General features: G+C 36.4%; 1 long non-coding RNA gene across 5 annotated transcripts in view; it reads right to left on the bottom strand.

Moving 5' to 3' along the window:
- The window catches only part of LOC112652667 (uncharacterized), an 88,337-nt gene that overhangs the window by 55,313 nt on the left and 14,363 nt on the right, over nucleotides 1–18,661 (bottom strand). For 2 of the 5 annotated variants that reach the window (XR_004814853.2, XR_007410433.1), the window contains exon 5: nucleotides 14,398–18,599. The exons of 1 other annotated variant lie outside the window; for it this stretch is intronic. This is a non-coding gene — a long non-coding RNA (uncharacterized LOC112652667). Of the gene's footprint in view, nucleotides 1–11,276; nucleotides 13,755–14,397; nucleotides 18,600–18,661 lie in introns of those variants that run through there. 2 more of the 5 variants (XR_007410434.1, XR_004814855.2) reach the window with 2 other exon arrangements.

Consider the following 18,661-nt stretch of genomic DNA (forward strand, 5'->3'; position numbering starts at 1 on the left):
AGGAGAGCTTTGTTTCATCTTAAATGCAAAAGAAAGCTACCAAAATGTCTTATTTAGTAGACTGACATGATGAGATATTTACGGCATAGGATTCAAGCTACTATATATTGATGGGTTGGCGTGGAGGAGAGAGTACTGGAACTAGATAGGTGTATTAGTACATCAGGCTAGAGAGGATGTTGACACGGGGACCAGAAGAGAGGAGAAAAGTGGACTGACTGATTTCAGGGAAGTTTAGGATATAAATCAAGGATTTTATGATCAATCAACTCATGAGGATAGAAGAGATGGATGGTAGCAAATGTTTCCCTCTGAGAAGAGGAGACCAGAAAGATCATGGGTTTGAAATAGGGAAATGAAGAGATGGACTCAAGAATCAAATCTTTTTCTCAGAACATAATCATTTGGATATTAATAATGGTACATCTAAGCACAGATATTAAGAAAGCAGTTGGATATATTGGTTTCATGCTTGGAGAAAAGATTTATTCAGGAAATACAAATTGGCTTCCCCATGATATTCAATGGCATGTAAGAATCCAGCCCTTAACCAAACCATGAACGTCTCGACTTTTCAGAGTGGTACAGTAGGATTTTTCCAGCAAACTAGATATACTAGATAAGCTAGGATATACCAGCAAAATAGATGAAGAACAAACAACCAATAAAGTAGGAAGAAGATTTAGTAGAGTATGGAGTCATAGAATCCAACAGGAAACAGGACACTTCACTGTGGCAATGTATTCAAGGAAAAAATAAGTCCCTATTCTCAGCAGCCTGGTTGTCTGTTGCCAAGTCCAGAGCTCTGCTGTTAGGCTGACTCAGCTGGCCTCTGATCTACACGTCTCACCCTTTTAATAGGCTTCACTTATCTCATGATTTACTATTTTACTAATGATTTATTTATTGATTACTTACTTCCTTAAGAACGTGGTTCCTCAGGTTCCCCCCGGGGAGCCTGCTTCTCCCTCTGCCTGTGTCTCTGCCTCTCTCTCTCTCTCTGTGTCTCTCATGAATAAATAAATAAAATCTTTTTTAAAAAGTACTTGGCTGATTGCCATATTTTGTGTGTTTTTCTATCCCCGGAATGATTCCTAATGCTGACTTTCTCTGTATATATCTCAGTTCAAATTATCTGAGACACGTGATGTGATAGTTTCAATTTACTTTATTTAGTATAGAATAATCACATTTTCAAATTTCTCATACCAAGCCACTTCATTTGAAGTAAGAATGGTGGGATTCTATGGTGAAAAGTTTTTTGATGCAAAAGGAAATCCTTAAAAAACAAATAAACAAACAACAACAACAACAAAACCCTCTTCTGAAAATGCTTCAGAAAATGTAATATGACCTATGGCTTTGGTTGTGTGAAATTTGGATATAGGAAGATAATGGGAGTGGTGAGGGAGGATGTTTTGAACAGAGTAATTAATGTGAATTGGGGAACAAAACAAGACATTTAGAGGGGTTTGGATTGGTGACCTTTTTGAGGAGAGCCTTGAGCAAGAGGAAATGGAGTTTCATTTTGCCAATGAGCATATTATTACTGATACATATTATAGACTGTGGGTCATATGACAATTTGGAGGTGCCAATAATTGATCCTTTAGGTTTCTACTGAAGTAGTAAAATCGAAGATGTCCTCATTGGTTTCAGTTCTAAGTATGAGTGCCCTCTGGTGTTCATTTTTATTATATCTCATAAAAACCGCACATTTTAAAATTGGATCTTGATGTCCTTTCTGCGATTTCTGAGATTTCTACCAATCTCAACAGAGACTGTGAAAAACTAGTATTTACATGGTAAATGCATATTAAATTTGATTTAAATCCAAACTGGGTTGCATGTCAGCAGAACAGTAGGTTGAATTTTTTCACTGAAGTAAAAAATGACAACAAAAATTTTAACATTACTTAGAAAATAGTCCAGCTGGCCATTGACCAATCTCCATGTATTTTTTTCATTCTATTTGTTCTTTGTAGGGAATAGAATGGCAACATATCCACACCTTCATGCATGTACATTAATGTGGCACATACAGAAATCACCATTGTCTTCATTAAATCTTAAAATTTACAAGGTGCCATTCTTTGGTGCCAGCTTAGTTCCAAGTATTTAGGAGCATTATATAAACGGTAGATTGATTTTGGTATTTTTGATCAAAAACATAATCAATGGTGAAGTGGATTAGTCGAGTAGGGTAATTTAGTTAAACAAATATTTGTAGTTTTATATTAACTAATTAGGTATTCATTATAGAGGCCCTGGGTTTCTAGCTCTGGAGAGTTCACCCAACCCAGGTTCTCTGACTGCGTATGTGCAAAAAAAGAAGCTAATGCAGTGCTCCAGACAAACAGAAGATACAAAGAAGGACAAGAAACTATGTTGATAAGGCACCAACTCTACGCTAGTGTCTTCCTACTTTATCTTGTCCTCACAAAAGTCCTATGAGAAAATCTGATTATCCTTATTACCTAGATGGAGAAATTAAGGCACAGACAGAATGATTACGTAGCCTGTCTTTTCCTATTTCTGGTAGGTAAAAGTGCAGGGATTCAATTTCCTCTCCGGTGATGACCACACTGAAATCGCAAAACAAAACAGCAATTATCTAGAACCTGCTAACAGCGCAGAAGGTCTCCACTTTCTAGAAGACAACTGTCCCTCATAAAGACATGTGCAATATTAACCTTCTAGATAAAGGATTGGCCTGACCCAATCACTTTGAGAACAACTAAAGCGCCTCAACCAGAGATCATGGGAATGAAGAAGACGTGCCCACAGGTCCACTCAATTGATTTTGAGATAGAAATCACAAGAGTCCATCCAAGGGGACTTAACACCTGCTTTTACTTCCATCGCTTTTCTCTCTGTCTCTACCCTGAAAGGACCTTGGCGGATATGAAGATTCCTCCAAAGCCAAGCACCTGTGGATTTCAAAAGACAGCTTTAGGAAGCATTTTAGAGGGATGGATGTTAGCGTCGTTTTAAACTGTTTCATTTTTGTTTCTCTATAAACATACTCTTTAGATTCTCTGCTAATAAAATGCAGCTCGATATAACATAGTTTTCTTGCAATGTCTCAATGTAGAGAACAAGGTGCATTATTATTATCTTTAAAAACGTCCTCCTGATTTAGGAGCCTGGCGTAAGACACATTCAAGGATGCTTTAGAAACTGTGCTTGGGTGCATAGTTTACGGTCCTCATAAAAATTCTAGGGCTCTCATTTCCTTAAACTGTTTCAAAAGTATCTTCATTTTAAGAAAGAGACTATCAACATATTTTCTGAATCTTAGTAAGGAAAAAAAAAACTTCATAAACACGAGGGAACTGGAAATAAATAAATTGGCAGGTGGTGGTTTGGAATATAAGGACGATAATATTTAACAGAGAAAGAAATGTGAGAAATGGTTATTTATTTCATTAATCACTTTGACTATCTTGATTTTTTTTTTTTTTTAAACCAGTGGCTGGTATTACTCACTTCCATAAGGGAGCACAGCTGTATTGTTTCTTCTGCAAATTGTAGTGTATTTCGGGGTTTATTTTAGATCATGAGATTTTTAACAGGAGAACTAAGGAACACAGAGCTTGAGCCTCCCTCTCTCTCTCTCGGAGGAACACATGTTCTGTGGGTGGAATGGAGAGTTGCCTCTGATTCCAGTTTTTCGAACAGAGAAATGAGAAACAGCACACTTCTCTAAAGGATCTGTGTCCTGCCAGCATGTCTCCCAGCATGTCTCTCTCCCAGTGTCAAAAGAGTCAAGATCCAGAATCTACAAATTAATCTTTCTACACCGAATGTCCCCCAGGGTACAGGCTGCTCTTATCCACTGTTTCCCATTTTCTACATCTGTTAAGTATGCCTGAGACATGGGGAGAGTCAACGTCCTGCCACTCAGGGGGCTCACACACCAGCAGGACAGGCATCTCCCGGGAGTGTTTTAGGAATTCAGAAGCTCAGGCCCAACCCCTACCTAGAGAATCACAATCTGCATTTTAATATGATCCCCATGTGATTCATTCTCAAATTAAAATTTGAGAAGCACTGGTAATATGCCCATGGGACAAATACATGAACCTTAATGCCCATAGTCCACTGCCAATAATCTTTTGTACCCTGATCTTTTCCCCAACCTCTAATCTACCCTTTACCCTCTTCTTTAATGCTGGCTCTCATCCAGGCTTCAAGCCGCTTCATGATATATTGTCCCTTTTGGAAGATTAATCCCTTGAGCTGGATCCATCTGTGGGATCCCAAAATTTGACTCAATTAGTACTTGTTTATGTCCCCTCTTTTAATTCTCTCTTGCTGGGCTCCTCATCGATGCCTGCCTCTCACCTCTGGATTTTTCCTGTAGGTGATTTCCTCTTTCCCCCAGTGATTATAGTTTGTGTTTTAATTCTTTTTCCCAGCGGTGATCCTATATAGGAATGATTCATTTCAGGGACAAAACTGTCAAGCTTCATCCTGCCAATGTTTAGCAATTTATCAGCCATCTAAGGCTGACTCCAGGCCAGAGTTTGACACCTGAAGGAAGCTTCTTCCATCAGTAAGGCCAGAGGGACAAAGGATATTTTGTTATGATGTGTTAAAACCATCCTGTGACAGTACACGAAAAAATAGGATTACATAGTGTTTGTATCGAACTGGAACTTGAACTAATATATGAGTATTTAGAGACCAGACAAGGAATGAAATATTAACTTAGAGACCTGGCAGCAAAAACATTCACATAATTTGACCATGCTCTGGGTTGACATTCAATCTTAAAAAAATAAATAAATAAATAAATAAGTCAACCAAGCATTCCCCTATGGCTTATATTGACTCATCAATGTAATGAAATAAGATATCAAAGATGTTATATTTTTTAAAAAATCTGGGAATCAGGGAAAAATCGAAGAAATGTGTATCTTAGAAAGGAAATCAAAATATATCTAGGTTGAAAATATAAATCATTTCTACCAGTCACAATCCAAGAGGAAAATTTTGAAATTGCACTCTGAGAAAGCATGTACCCAAATAAATTAATTAAAAAGCAAGGACAAGCCATACTAATAAATTAAACTCTCAGTTAAATTGGAAAACATCAACAAAGAATTTGAAAACGGAAGCAGGAAAAAAAAAAAGAATAAAAAGATAAAACAGAAATCAATGTGATAAACAAACAAGCAAAGGAAGACCACCAAACTTGTTGATTAGTATAATCAATTGTAGTTCTTTGAAATATTAATGAAAAACAATATATTAAAGAAGGATCATGGAAAAAAAGTCTGAAAAGGGCATAAATAAACATATTATTAATATTAGCTGTGATAATATGTGCAGAGAATAGAGTGGGGCATGGCAATGATGCATAGGGGTTTAAGAAGTACGATTTGATTTATAATTTGATTTCAATAAATATATATCTCAAACTAAACAAAGAGAATGATGCCTAAAATTCCAAAATTGAATAGGAGCAAATGTCCCAGCTTCCCAAAAGAAAGCAGTCACCAGAATTATAAGGACATTCTCTATAAGGGCTGGAGGATAATTCTAATCTCTAGTAGCCATTTGGAGCTTTCATAATGTAGTAGGACAGACGAGGTAGCTTAAACAACAGAAATTTACTTTCTCACAGTTGGGAAGACTGGAAAGTCTGAGATCGGGGGGTAGGATAGACAGTTTCTGGTAAGAGCCCTCTTCCCACCTTGCCGATGGATACCTTCTTACTGTACCTTCACTCGGCATTTCATAGGCGCACACTTATGGGGAGAGCACAAGCGAGCTCTCTGGTGTCTCTTCTTACGAAGCCACCCTAATGACCTCATGTAAGCCACCCTTCATGACCTCCTTGAAGGTCCTGTCTCCACATACAGTCACACTGGGTGTCAGGGCTTCAACGTGTGAAGTTGGGGGGGCATCATCCAGTGCATAGCACTCATTCCTCCCCACTAACTTCATATCCTCACATGCAAAAATTCATTCATTCCTCCCAACATCCCCAAGCTTCCAAATTTATTCCAGAAATCAACTCTACAGTCCGGAGTCAACATCCATCTAAATACCTTCTAAATCGGATGTGGGTGAGATTTGAGATTTGATACCTTTGGAGGCAAAATTCCTCTCCAGCTGTGAACCCCTGAAACCAGACAAGTTATGGATTTACAAACTACAGGGGTGAACAGGCACAGAATAGATATTTCCCTTGCAAAAGGGAGAAACTAGAAGGAAGAAAGGGGTAATGGAAACTAAACAAGTCATAACCTAGCAAGGCAAATTCCATGACATCTCAGAGGTAGAGAAGAGTCTTGTCTGGTTCAATGTTCTGGCTTGTAGGTCCAATATGGTGGCTCTAGGCTGCTGCTTCCCCCTTGGGCTGTGTAGAGGCCCTGCCTATGGGGCTCGCTGCAAGGGCCACCTGCTTCCTGAAATAGAAGTCTAGCCCCGTGGGCCTGTGCTGCGAGTGGCAGCGTGATGGTCTCTGAATCACCTTTGGGGTCAACCTTCCCCTTTCTTGAAGGACGAAGCATGTTTGCAACCAAGTAGCTCCACCATGTCATCCTGTTCCCTTTGGTCCGAGCTGGCAAAGCCTCTAAGCTGAGGTCCAGAATGGCAGTTTCTGCAGGTACAATCCCACCTCTATTCCTGGCTGCTGGTGAAGCAGCTGATTAGGTTCATAGTTCACACTCACACTAACCTCCTTCCCAAATGGCCGTCTAGCCACACCCCTAGTGCTGTCTTCAGTACACAATTTCTCTGCTTTTTGAAATAGGAATAGAGTGAGAATTTTCTAGATCTTCAAGTTCTGGTTATGTTTTGCTTAACAATTCCTTTTCAATTCGTCGTTTTCCTCTCATATTTTACGAATACCAGTCAGGAAGACCCAGGCTACACCTTCAACATTTCACTTAGAAGTCTCCTCAGCTAAACATACCATTTCATTGTTTCTGATTTCAAGCTTCCACAAAACATCAGAATACATATAATCCTAATTTTTTGCCATTTTATAGCAGGGATCACCTTTTCTCCCTTTTCTAATATCCTGTCTTTATTTCTGAGACATCGCTGTAATGGCCTATGACCTCCAAATTTCTACCCATATTATGTTCATAATTTATACATTCTTTAAGAAAATGGAGGCTTTGGGGCGCCTGGGTGGCTTAGCAATTGAGCGTCTACCTTTGGCTCAGGTTGTGATCCCGGGGTCCTGGGATCAAGTCCCACATCGGTCTCCCCTTCAGGGAGCTGCTTCTCCCTCTGCCTATGTCTCTGCCTCTGTCTCTGTATCTCTCATGAATAAATAAATAGAATCTTAAAAAAAAAAAAAAAGAAACTTCAGAAAGAAAGGAAACGGAGGTTTTCTCATTACCTCACCCCTCCCCTTTATTTTCTGAGCTCTCATTAGAGCATGGACCTTTCACACCCATGTTCTACCTGCAATCCCTTTGCAACAACCCAGGTTTTGACTGAAGTGCACCTCAAAACTCCTCCAGCCTCTACCTCTTACTCAGCTGCAAAACCACTTCCACATTTTTAGTCACTTGTCACAGTGCCTCTGTGTACCAAAACCTGTATTAGTCAGCTCAGGCTGACTAATGCCAAAGACTATGTTCTTAAACAATGGAAATTTATTTTCTCACAGTTCTGGAGGCTAAAATCCTGAGATCAGGGCGCCAGCAGGTTTCCAGTAAGAACCCTCTTCCTGGTTCACAGATAGCCACCTTCTTATTCTGTTCTCACATGGCCTTTCCTCAGTGTGTGTACACACACGTATGTGTATACACGGCTCTCCGTGGTCTCTTCTTATAAGGATATTCATTCTTTTGGACCGGGGCCCCACCCTAATGACCTCACTTAACTTTCATTACTTCCTTATAGGCCCTACCTCCAAGCCTAATCACAGTGGGGGTTAGAACTTCTACATACAAATAGTGACGAGACACAATTCAGTCTATATTATTATCTTACACAAACTTTTTTAAAGTATAGAAAAAAAGAGGAATTACCCGCTTCATTTTCTAAGTATGGAATATCTATGATAACAAAACTGGAGAAGATGACTAGAAGTATATATGTTGCATTTAAAAAAAAAAATTAGGGGATCCCTGGGTGGCTCAGTGGTTTAGCGCCTACCTTCCACCCAGGCCTTGATCCTGGAGTCCTGGGATCGAGTCCTACATCGTCGGACTTCCTGCATGGAGTCTGCTTCTCCTTCTGCCTGTGTCTCTGCCTCTCTCTCTCTCTCTGTGTGTCTCTAATGAATAAGTAATTAAAATCTTAAAAAAATAAATTAAAAAAATAAAAAATAAAGATTTTATTTATTGATTCGAGAGAAAAAGAGAGGGAGAGGGAGAGAGAGAGAGAGAGAGAGAGAATAAGCTGGGGGCAGGGCAGAGGGACAAGCAGACTCCCTGCTGAGTGCACAACCCAATTTGGGCTTGATCCCAGGCCACAAGATCATGACCTGAGTTAAGTCGGATGCTTAACCAACTGAGCCACCCAAGCACCCTAAGGTAATATATTTTTTAAAGGATGATAGAATGTTAATAATTTTGATAATAGGTAATGGACATATAGTGGTTCTTTAGTTTATTTTGTGTATGTTTCTTATTTTCTGCAATAAAACTATTAAAATATGCAGAAAAGCAAACTGGAGCTGAAAAACAAAGGAAAATAAATATAGATTATTATATTTGTTGTTAATTGGATTCTCCAAGAGACGACTTTGAAATGGTATTTGGTAAGGAGGAAGTTTATTAGCAAATGATCTTGGGATGGATGTCTATGGGAGGGGAGGATTTTGCAGGGAGAGAGAATGAGCTATGATGTACATGCAGGCTACAAACTCAGGTGAATTGATGGGGAGTTCTGGAGCTAAATATTCTACTTCAGCTATCTGGTATTGGACAGAAATGCCCTGGTCTTTGGATGTCTGTCTCTAATAGTCATTGCGTTTGGGCTGTCCGGGAAAGGCATGACCTTAGGAGAAGTGGATTTGCAGTTGAGGCAACCCCTGAAGGGATTAATAGCCAAAGGCTGTCTGCTGGTATCACTCCCAGCATATGGGCAACAAGTTTTTCCTTGAAGGAGGATTGGATGGCACATCTTCATTCCTATCACAGTTTACCCTTGTGATTCTTGAATCTGCTTTTCTACGTAGTTTTGAGGAGCATCTCTTATAAGATTCAACTGGGCCTCCCTTTCCAGGGTAAAGGTAGTAGACATTCCCACGGCTACAGCTGATCTTGGCACTGCAACAGATGTTCACCATCTCCTTTCTCCGCTATCGAATCTAGATGGCTCTTATCCTCGGATAACATCTCTTCTGGTTTCTGTGTCCTACCTTCTAGACTGACCCAGAACTTCAATTCCAATGGATTGAGCCTCATGTCATTACCATGTCCGTCTAAGGGTAAAGTAGCTGCATAGATCTGTTTAGCATCACAATAAGACAAGGAAGGAGTGAAAGACCCTAAGTGGATTGTCTGTTTCAATTGTATTTTCCCTGCCACCATGTTTTAACAGCAGTTCATTCTCTCTGTGATGATCAGGATCCATTCTGGATATAAAGACAGTATTTTCTTATTTCCTACTTATCCTTAAACATAAGGTGCCCAAAGCACCCTTGAGGCAGTTGTAGGTTTTAATGGGTCACTTGTGTCTCCTGGTAAAAGCGCTCTTCCTTTCGTGGCCCACAACCTCCAAACTTGTAGAGACGAGAATTATGGGACAGAGAGCACACATTCTCCAAGTGGACGATGGACAGAGATACTTAAGCAGGGCCATTCCTTCCATTTCTTGGTTCATGGAATTATATATTCTTCCTATGGAAGACACCAAACCTTGTAGAGATTTTTAATTCAATGTGTATACTGAATTCTGGAGGATGGCTTCTCATTGTTGTGTCACTTCTGGTACTCCTGAGCTAGTATGTCAAATGTGCTTTCAGTAAAATGTTCCAACCATCTATTACACTGGCAGCTTCTTAGCAGTTGATATGAGTTATGGCTAATGTATCCAACGTTGTTGCACTTACTTCTATTCTTCTTTTTCTGAAAAAAAGTGTTCTCTGATGTTGTATAATATAAAATCTGGTTCCAGTGGAATAAACCCTTTGTAAACCCTGAAATAGTAGCATTCTGAAAAGAATACTAATACATGGAAAAGCTATTAATTCCTATTAGAGTAACCCCCTGGCCCTTCCAAGGTGAAAGGCAATAATAATAGTGAACTTGCTCACCCTATGGTCAATTGGATCTCACAAAAAAATGTTGCCATTTCAGGCTTCAGTATTTGTTTATGTTGCTGTAAATTGATTTGTCAGGGGCTCAGCATTAATATATGCATCCCACGTATCAGATTCCCATTCTTACCCATTACGTTGTTAACTTTGGCATAATCAGCTTGCCTTGGCCTATAGTGTAACTCAAAAAGAAGTCTTGGATCTATTTCTCAATTTGCCTGCCTCCTCACCAGAGATTAGAGCACATTAATATTAAAGAGACCTTTGGACTTTTGATTTTGGTATAAAGTTGCTTGTTAAGTACTTTAGCCTTTCAGATTTTTATTCCGAGCATCAGTTCAGTGAATTTCTGTTGATCCAATGCCATTGTCTTTAGAGTTCATATATATTCCCATGCATTTCACATTTCTGGTACATCATTCTGATTAGTGGATTTCCTTCCATGCTATACCATGCAATTCTCCATCAGTGAGGGGGTCTCCAATTTAGCTTGATGTTGAGTGACCCAGGTCCTAAATCTTATCCCATGACCTATTTTTGAGACAACTTCTGATATCAACTGTAAGTTGCATTTTCTGTGAAATATATCCTAAGTGGGAGATTACTGTGTGGAATGTTGACTAGGGAGTAGCAGCCTGGGAATTAATTCCTATGGCAAGAATAGGAAAGAAGTACCATTGCTGTGGGAAAGGTTCAGCTGTGAAATATATCTGAACAACAGGCTCAGATGAACACAGTGGGATGCTTTGCAGCCAAAATTGCTTAGCTGAGTTGTCTAATATTGGTCCAGAGTGTCCTGGCTTTCTTACTCTTGCCACTGTCACTGGATGGCATCAGCCCTTCCCTTAGGAGGAATCTGTCACCTCGGAGCTGAAGTGATCCATAAAGGGGCCAGCAGCTACAGACTGTTTTCATCACTTCCAGAATTAGTCAGAGAGAAGGAGATTCGGGGGTTGTGTATTCATATTCATCACAGTCACATGTGCTGAGATACTGAAACTAGAAATCTGATATTCCAAATAATTACTAAAAACATAAACAGAGATCTTACAAATCTGTATTGCATATCAGGATTCATTGAGGAAGTCAAGATAGGTCGATATCAGTAAACATATGATGTAACTCACCATTTTGATTAAAGGGGAAAACCAATGTGATCATCTTAATCAGTGTCAAAACAAAGCTTTTGATACACAGCATTTATTCTGAATTCTAACAAGTGATCAAATAACTGTTAAAAGCAAAAATATAAGGACTTTTATCAAAGTTGATAAATTGTATATCCATGAGAAAACTATGGCATGCATAATGTCTATTTGTAAAATATTAAAAGGTTTTCCATTAAATTTTCAATGATATTTAATTTCTACTTGTGGCCTAGCCAATATAATAAGAATGGAAAGAGTAAATAAGATATTTACTATAATGCCAAAATGGTAATATTGACAGGCTACAAAATCATCTACCTAGAAATTATATGATGAAAATAAAACCTCAAAAATAAATTTATTAATTACTCCCATATATTCTAAAAATTTCAGTGAAACCTAATAAACAGTTTCTATATTAGATTATCCTAAAATTCATTGGTAATAATAAATATGAGGATTGTTATGAAATTATGAAAAATAAGGTCATATAAGATTGTCAGAAATTAAAATACTAAAACAATATAGTATTGTTACATCAATATACTTATGTGTCAGTAAGGACCAGAAGCCTTTCTATGAAGAAATCAAGGAAATGACCAGAAATACATACGCACACACATACTCCACACACATGCACATTTACACATTTGCATTGTCCACTGTAAGATGTGTGAAAAAAATCATTAAGTAGCAGAAGGATAAATGGTAACACTTCAGAACTTTTTAAAGATTACACAAGATTAAATATAAATGACAAATCATGGATAAGATGAATGCATTCTGTCATGCAGTCTGAGTATCTGGAATATATAGAGATATATATAAGTAATAATAAAAATAAGCAACTAAAAACACCCAAGTAGTAAGAAAAAAAGACAACGATATGAGCAAGCAAATCACAAAGAAGAAATAAAATAAAGCATAAACAAAAGGAAATGTTTTTGGGGAAATGCAAATTAAAACAATACAAATAGCGCTATTAAAATATTAGATAAAAACAGTTACTATGTTTGATAATATCAAATATTAACAATGTGGTGAGAATGTGAGTATTCTCAAAAAATAACTGGTGGCAGTGTATATTTATAAGCAACATTATAGGGCTACTGGGCTGCATTTATTCATACATAAATTGTACTTGATTAAAAGACTGCTTCCTAGTTTATATCTTAGAGAAATATTTATACAGATAGTGTACTTGTACTGCTATGTTAGGACGGAAAATATATTGCAAGTGAGCAAGTACACTGCAGAATAATATGTATATTATGATACCATTTAAGGAAAACTTAATGAAGAAGTCAGAAGTGTATTGTTTCTAAGTCCATATTGAAAAAAGGTCGGCAATAAGCAATCAAAAGATCAGAAAATTGATGGTGTCTGAAGAATGGAGTGAAGGGGATTTGGGAATTAGAATAAACAGAAGTGATTGTAATTTTTTAAGGTTATAGATTCATGTTTTATTTGTATAATTAAAAGAAATAAGACATAACAAAGAAAAAAGATACAAGGAAATAGACCTTGTAGGATTTAAAAGAGTGGTAAATTTTAGGTCAATAATGAGAACTATAAAATCTAGAGTAAGAAATAATTCCTTAAAAAGAATAGGATAGGCCCAAGAAATTTATGCTTAAAGAGAGGCAAGTAGAATTGCTAATAGGACATAAACTAGGTAAAGGCATGGGATCTGAAAAGAACATTTGATAGTTAAGCGTCTAAATTTGGGGATATCACCCAAGACATATCAAGGTGAAAAAAGAAGAAAAAGTTATGCAATACACTGACTCTTTTCAGTATCATCTAATTAACTTGTAGATAAAAATGATTTTGATCTAGGTGTTGAGGTCTCCAACATACATCTAACGTATTGACCATGTTCGTGTCTGCGTTTGTTGAAAAGAAACTTCTCTGTTGTTTATTATTCATACGCTGAGCTGCACACTGTGCATAAGGGGCCCACCTTTCTCCAAATTCTACAGCAAACATTTAAGATAATCCAAAGTTTAGTTCTACTTCTGACATATGGAGAAAAAAAATGACCTTTGGGCGATGTAGCAGAATTGAACAGAATTAAACATTAAAATAAAGGAAATAAAATTTTCTTTCAGCCATTAAATTAACATGAAAAAAAATATTTACAGCGAGTTATATCCTCATTTCCTTTTGGTGAACATGTATCAATACCCTAAATTAATTTCCCGGTACTATATAGATTTTGTGCTAAGTCCTGACATTAAAAAAAAAAAAAAAAGTAGAAGCATCCTCTCCATCATCCGTACTATAAATAATAATATATTCAACATATTAGAATCAATCAGTGGCTTTTCAATGTCCTCCAAATCCCTTTTCTTACGTCGTGACAAGAACTGCAACAGGAAAATAGTTTACAATTACTGGTATCACACATCACAGAAAAAATGAGAAACTCATTATTTTAGTCTTATTGAGCAGTATGTTATCCTAACAAGTTTTTAGAAGAAAAGGTAATAACCTTGTTCTTCAAATATAGGAATTGAATTTATCTTTCTTTTTATCTGAGACTGCAAGGGGCAGGATTCTCAATAAAGGGCACTTCATTAAGCAGAAATATCAATAGTGCTGTTTGGCTGTGATGTATTAAAATTCCAGGTATGCTATCAACCCCGAGTGGAAGTAGAGAAAGCTTCCTGCCAGCCAAGGGAGTACTGTTCAAACATTAGCCATTCTTATTTTATCTTCCTAAAATGAATGCAGAGAATTTTTGTCATTGTGATTTATTCTTTTATTCTATCCCACATGTATCTTTCCCTTCTCAGGACACAAAAGACACGTCTAGGTAGTCTGTTCCATTTCACACAATTTAACACGTATTATTCATTATCTTGTATACGGGTTTTTGTTTTTGCCTAGCCATGCTCTAACTCTTTAGGGTCAGAGATTGTAAATCTTTGATTCCACGTAGAACCTATGATACTATGCTCAGATAGTGCTCAGAATAAATACGAAGAATAACAAATTTCTTGACTTGGGAAGGATTATGAAATAAAACTGTTTATCTTCCCCATGGAAAGCCTGAGACCAGGTAAGTTTAAGGTTTTTACTCAAGATTTGTGAGTTTGTTTTCTGATTATACTCTTGCCAAAATAAAATTCAAATATATTTTGCTTTCACTGAAGAGTTTGCCCACATACTTTAAAGGCAGCATTTCTAAAATGTCCCAGATCACAATGTATCAACAAAACAATGTGTGAACGATGCAATGAAATGATGCATCATTTACCTCATGATGCATCCAAATGCACCATGAAATATTTACTGAAACATCCAGAATTTTCAAGAATTAAAGATCTGAAACAAAATTCTCCAAGTAGTCCTCATTAAATAGCTATTGCTCAAAAAGATTATTGTTTCTGGCATTCATTTGCACAGTAGTATTATTATTACCATTATTATTATTATTATTATTATTATTATTATTGAAGTATAGTTGATGTACCATATTACATTAGTTTCAGGAATACAATATTGTGATTCAACATCTCTATACATTATGCTATGTTCACAAGTGTAGCTACCACTTGTCACCACACAACACTATTACAATACCATTGTTACATGTTCCATCATTTCAGTCCCCACACAATTTGAATATTCATTAACTGCTGCACTTGTCCCTCACTCACAGCACCTAGTGTCATCTAAATATATCTCAGTATCTCAGTACCTCCAAACTTTTCATAGCTGTACCAACACAAACACAGGCACTTAGTAAATATTTATTGATAAATACTCAGATTGTACTTATTTAATACAAAAACTCCACTTGAAATGATTATTTAACTATAAGGATAGTTAAAAGCGATAGCCTCAGCTCATATTTCCCAATAAAATTTACAATGATGTAATGAGACTTTGACAACTTTCTGGATTTAATCAGCATACATGATTTTCATGAGATTTCCTTCAAAATGGATAGAAAACAGTAAGATAGATCACTGGGGGGAATATTGGCTTGAATGACTCATATTTGCCTCTGCTTGTCACCATTATTTCATTTCACAGCAGCTATGTATTTATTTTACTATTTTTGAATCTTTCTAAGTGTCAGTACATAACTTACCAGATTTCACTTTGGAACAGAGACTGATGTAAATTTTAAGTGTAACCATGATGTAAAAAAACAAACACTGTGGGTCAAACCAGGTTTATAGTCAACTATTACCTTTAACATTCCCATTTCTATTCCAGAATTAGAGTAATCAATTATCTAAGTGTAGTTTTAAGTATATAAAGTAACATTGTTTTTTTCTTGTTTAGGACATGATTAACAATAGATATGCTTTTAGACTGCCATAATGATATCATTTACCCCTTTTAAAGAATGTTTCCTAATTTATCTTGCAAACATTACTTATCGGCAATCTCTATGCAACATAACTCACAGGTACGCACACATTTTTTTGGTGTAGTTGGTTTAGTGAGGTTACATAAGGTGAAGTAAATTCCATACTTATGTTTATATTGAAAACTATTAACAAATAATCCTGATATATACTGACCCATAAAATCAATATCATTTAAAAAAGGCAAAAGCAATTTTCTAGAAATCACATTTTTTTTTAACTAATTTTCATCAGTTAGCTTTTGGTACATTGTGTTATGCTTAAAAGCAGTCCCAACATTTCAGCGGCTTACATGTTAAGTGTCACTGTTACTTCTAAATCAGTTTTTTTTTTCTCTAAATCAGTTTTAACTCTGTTTTGTGTCTACAAACCAGAAAGCAGACTGAATTCACAGGCTCTATGTGGATCATGTGATGTGACTCTCACTAGGAGAGGGAAAAACAAGGACAAAAACACGTGATGGCCCCAAAAGCTCCTACTTGTATGTAGCACACATAATTTCTACTCTAATCCCATTGGCCAAGAAGAATCACATGAGCAAGCTTGCTATCAATGGCATGGCAAGAGATTCATCCCACAGGAAGCACCACTTGTCATATTGCAGTGGGCAGAAATGTATGATTCTTTGACATCTGAGGAAAGAACAATTTGGAACAGTTTGCCTATAAATTTAAAAAAAAGTAGACTTTCATACAAGCCAAATGAAAAATGGCTTCACAATAAAATAGCATATGGGATATTTTATGTTCAATGTTTGTTCTTCAAAACCTAAAGAAACTATTAAGGTATTCATATGAAACCGAAGGTCTTACAATTGACTTCATGGGGAAGCTTATTTTGAAAGCTTTTAGGATTCTTTTAGTTCTTGAGGTCAAAAATTGAATGACCTGAGAGATATAGATTCCTTGTAGGGCTCTGGAACACTTGCTATATGGATTTTATAAACATCAAAGATGTTAGAGAAGTTCATTTTTCCTCTTTTCTATTAGATCAAAAACATAGAACTCCTATGATTTTTGTTCCATCAAAATCCTACTGAAAAAAACATAAGTTTGGGTTCTTTGCACAGAAAGCTATCCTTTGGATACTTAAGGAGAAAAATCTGAACTATGAGAACTCAGACATCTCTATAAAAAATACTATCAAAGATAGTAACACTGGTTGCTTTTGGAGAGATAAATCTGAATATTAGAATTCAGAGTTGGAGATAATGTCCTTTTCTTGTATACTATTTTGTGCCTTTTCAATAATGCCCTGTATATCTGTATTACCTGTTTAAATTATACAAACAAAAAAAACAAGTTAACATCTACATTGAATTACATACTTCCAGAAACTCTTTTTTTCCCCCACATCTCCCATCATTCTATTCATTTTACCTTTTTTCCTTTGATAGAAGAGAATGGATATTTAGTAATCAGTTGTATTTCTTATTAAAATTCCACCAAAAATGTCTTTTTATTTTTAGTTTCTGTTCTTTTCCTATTCTCTTTCCTTATGTCTCTTCTGCTATTTTTTTTCCTAAAATTATTTTATTCCACAAGTATTTTCAAATAGCTAATAACTGATCAGGATAATCTATCCTAAGATTCAAGAGATTGAAAATGATTGTCAAGGAGGCACTTCTGAGTGAATGTAAATAGTGTGGGAAAATGAAAGAAAAAGGTACATTCTAAAGAAGGTGATTTATTGCCAAAGTACAAATGTAAACTGAACGTGACCAGACTTGAGAAAAATATAGCTGCTATTTCATAATACACAAATAGATTATTTGTTTTGATGCAATTCTACACATCTAAAATAACTAGTGTACCAAATATACACTGTCATTCTTTACCACTCCCTCTCACTTTGTAAAAACACAATTTTTCCCCTTCTATATAATTCTAAGTGGCTGGAAAAATTCAAGTAATAATTACCTTTTCAATATGTGCATCAGTATGTGATTAAATAAAAATGATAATGATATATTTTCGGGCTGAATATAATTAAGTTGATATTTAAAACTTACAAAAAGGAACAATGTGGTATATAGTTATCACCATTATTGTTTTGGGTCATGTATTTAAAGCCTGCCAATGGGAATTCTTCTTCAAGCTAATTTTGCTTGTGCATGGAATCTTATGATTGCTTGTTATTGTTATGAAATTATTGTTGGTTTTATTTATACAGGAGCTGAAATGTTCTAAAATAAAACTGCTATCTTTTCCTCTTAGTATATTGACACTATGCAGTCAATATTAAAATCATCAATCAAGTTACCAACTACATAGATAATGTCAATAATGACAATTTCTCAAATGTACGAGCTACTGAACATTGCTTTGCAAATACCTTCAAAATCCTTACATATTTACCTAAAATAAGAAAATCATGTTAGCATTTGCTACATAACAAATCTTAGTGGCCTAATTTTATTACAGTGGCTTAAAACAACAACTATTTATCTATATCATGGTTCTGTAGGTCAGAACGCTGTTCCGGAGTAAGCTGGGGGTAGTTCTTGGTCCCTCTAGTCTAGGCCAGACTTTGCTCATCGTGGTCAGGTTTGCTCATAAGTTTATGGTCTCCTGGTGAATCAGTCACAGATGGCAGGTCTCAGATGATTTAGCTAGGATGGCATATGTTTTCCTCATATGGTTTCTATTTACCGGAATATATATATATATTCTTCACATGGAAGAGTTGGCAAGAGGCCCCAAGAGCAAAAGTGAACAATCTCCAACATGGAAGTATTTTTCAAGCAATTATCTGTGTTATATTTGCTCTTAACCATTGGTCCATATCATGTCACATGTCCAAGACAAGAATCAGAGTAGATGGAGGCTACTGAAGGAATGGATACAGAAAGATGTGAACAAAATGGAAACCAGGACTACCACCATCTACCA

The sequence above is a fragment of the Canis lupus genome, chromosome 4 (assembly GCF_003254725.2).
Source record: "Canis lupus dingo isolate Sandy chromosome 4, ASM325472v2, whole genome shotgun sequence".
Classification (NCBI taxonomy): Eukaryota; Metazoa; Chordata; class Mammalia; order Carnivora; family Canidae; genus Canis; species Canis lupus.